This window comes from Dioscorea cayenensis, chromosome 9 (genome assembly GCF_009730915.1).
Source record: "Dioscorea cayenensis subsp. rotundata cultivar TDr96_F1 chromosome 9, TDr96_F1_v2_PseudoChromosome.rev07_lg8_w22 25.fasta, whole genome shotgun sequence".
Taxonomy (NCBI): domain Eukaryota; kingdom Viridiplantae; phylum Streptophyta; class Magnoliopsida; order Dioscoreales; family Dioscoreaceae; genus Dioscorea; species Dioscorea cayenensis.
This window is the reverse complement of record NC_052479.1, coordinates 20,774,187-20,776,899: the sequence shown is the minus strand read 5'-3', so window position 1 is coordinate 20,776,899 and position 2,713 is coordinate 20,774,187. Positions and strand designations below refer to the sequence as shown.

Sequence of the window (2,713 nt, the reverse complement as noted above, 5' to 3'; positions counted from 1 at the left end):
ATTGATCCTTTTACTTTTCTCTCTTTTTCTTGTTTTCGTTCTTAGCTTTTAATTTGTTCCCTTTTCTTCCCTCTACCATCTCAATTGGATCAATTAGGTCCAACCCCCAAACAACTTTATCTCCACTGTTATTCTTCACTAATGTGGCATTTTTTTAGATTAAAATATTCTTAAAAAATAATAAATTAAAGAATAAGCACTAAAGTAAGGTGATTAACTTTTTGGATCCAGATCTGGTTCTGGATCTAAAAACTTAAAACACTTTCCCTTTTTCCTTCCCCATTCACTGTCATCATCACCATTGATTCCATCCTCCTCTACGCAACCCCTATCACAATGATAACAACAACCCAAAAAAGGACACTAGGATAAGCATCACGACACAATGTATATACTAATTGTTAATAATCCTTGTTTACATTAGCTATATATTTGATGGCAAATATATTCATAAATATATACCCAATGTTTCTGTGTAGATAGATATATTTATGCATATATGTGATGGTCCTAACTCCCTAGATTGATTATTAATAAGGAAAAGATATGGTAGACAAATTCATCTCAAAAAAAGACCAGGATCATCTCTCTATTTAAAAAAAAATTATAAAAGCACCGAATTTGCACTCATCTATGAGCTTAATCCACTAGTGAAACCAAGCCAACTACCAAGCTTTAAGAAATCATCCAATATAACAAATAAATACCACATCTACAAACAATAACAAAATTACCAAAAAAAAGCTTTAAAATCTTAAGCAAAAACAAATTTAGACACTTAAATATATTCACCTGATCTAAGTACCATCACAACATCTGACAAAATTTTTTTCACATCATGAACATCACATAAACAAAATTAAAAAAAAAAGAACATTTCAACCATGAACGAACATCGAACATAGTATAACATGTCAAGCATATGCTTAATCCATCCATCTTACTTTTGAGAGCATTGAATACATATTGTGTAACATGGGATGCTTAAAAGCCTCTTGCATGGAGGCAGAAGCATAGATGGACTACCTTTTATGGGCTTGTAGGACCTACAAGACAGGCTACTTGTGGCAAGTATTTGTTGGTAAGTTTAAATATATATGTACATACATACACGGTATGATAATCTATTTGTAATGATTGCATATATAGTAGAGATGGCATTGAAGAATTCTGTTGTTGTTGATTAAGGTGACTAATACTAAAACTAATGTTCAAGTAACAGTGAGAATAGTGGTTCTATGTTCTACTGGAGGCCTGGACTTAGATTAGGGTGTCTTTCAACAGATTCACACTAATGGTAGTGGTTATGTTCATGGCTATCTGACAATCAACTATAAGTTTGTGGATTGTGGAGACTAAACTATCTCTACATGTCTATCTATCTACCTATTTATCTACTTATGAATAACAAGGGTGCTATCTCCATCATAGAGCTAATGGAGGATAGTACTAATAATGTATGTTTTCATCTAGTATTCAAATAAATAAAAAGACATTATCAAAATATAGAGGTTCATATCAAGAAGCAAAAATTGAGATAATATTTTCACATGAAAATGTTTATTGAGATAAAAAAGAAAAAGTACAAATGAGTAGCAATTTATTATTATCTATCCCCTTGCGAACATCTGGGTGCATTCTTTTTTTTTTTATGTTCAAAGGAGAAAGATAAGTAATATAACAAGGGACAAAGGGTGAACAAAACCCCTTACTACTTGCTACTTCTCATGTCTCAACACTAACAATCAAAATAACATATTTTATATAATCAAGATATCAAGCTCTGAAATTCACAAGGTAATGGATAGTGTTACTTATTGACAATGTGAAGGGTTTGTTACATAAAACAAGCAGGATCTTAGGTGTGATAATAAATTCCAAGTTTTTTGTTGATTAGGCGACACCCAGATTTGAACTGGGGATAAAGGATTTGCAGTCCCCCGCCTTACCACTTGGCCATGCCGCCAAATCTGATCCAAAATGAATAATAGATAGGTTGATTTTTTTTTATCTATCAAGATGTAAACTGCATTGAGTTAGCTCGGGTCTCTTTTGCTTGTTGTCATCAAATAGCTGGAAGAAGCAAAAGAAGATGAATATTATTGAAATCATAGAAATGAAATATCAATTAGAACATGCACCCACCCACCTATTTGTGAAATGACTTGGGTGCTTGAACCATCTCACTACACTAACACGATCACCTAACATCATGCTAAATATTCAAATTTTAGTTGTCAAATAGAAAAGATACATTATGGGTACCTACATTTCAATGAAATCAAAATCAAGCATCATAAGTTATCTTACCTAAACAAATTATTCACAAGACTGCTCGAGATGTGATGTTTGGACTAGTGCTCTTTTTCGGGTTGTTGTTATCGTTGTGATCAGGGGTGCTTGGAGGAGGATGGAATCAATGGTGATGACAATGGTGGTGATGTCACCGATTGGCGGTATTTTAGCCACATGACTATATCAAGGAGAAAAAGTACAAAAAAACCGGGAAGGAAGAAAAAAATAACATGAAAGGAAGAATAGGAACAAGGAGGAACAAAAGAAAATAGTTTATTTTTCGAATCTAAAAACTTAATTACCTTACTTTTGAACTATTTTATAATTTATTATTTTTTAAGAATATTTTAATCTCAAAAAATACCACGTCAGGGAAGAATAATGGTGGAACTGACTCGAGTTGCGATTTGGACCTGAT

At 32.6% G+C, this 2,713-nt stretch overlaps 1 non-coding gene across 1 annotated transcript; it reads right to left on the bottom strand.

Annotated features, from left to right (window-relative positions):
• Positions 1–1,895: 1,895 nt before the first annotated feature.
• Positions 1,896–1,966, bottom strand: TRNAC-GCA. The gene has a single exon. It is a non-coding gene; the product is annotated as a tRNA-Cys (tRNA).
• Between the last annotated feature and the right edge of the window lie 747 nt (positions 1,967–2,713).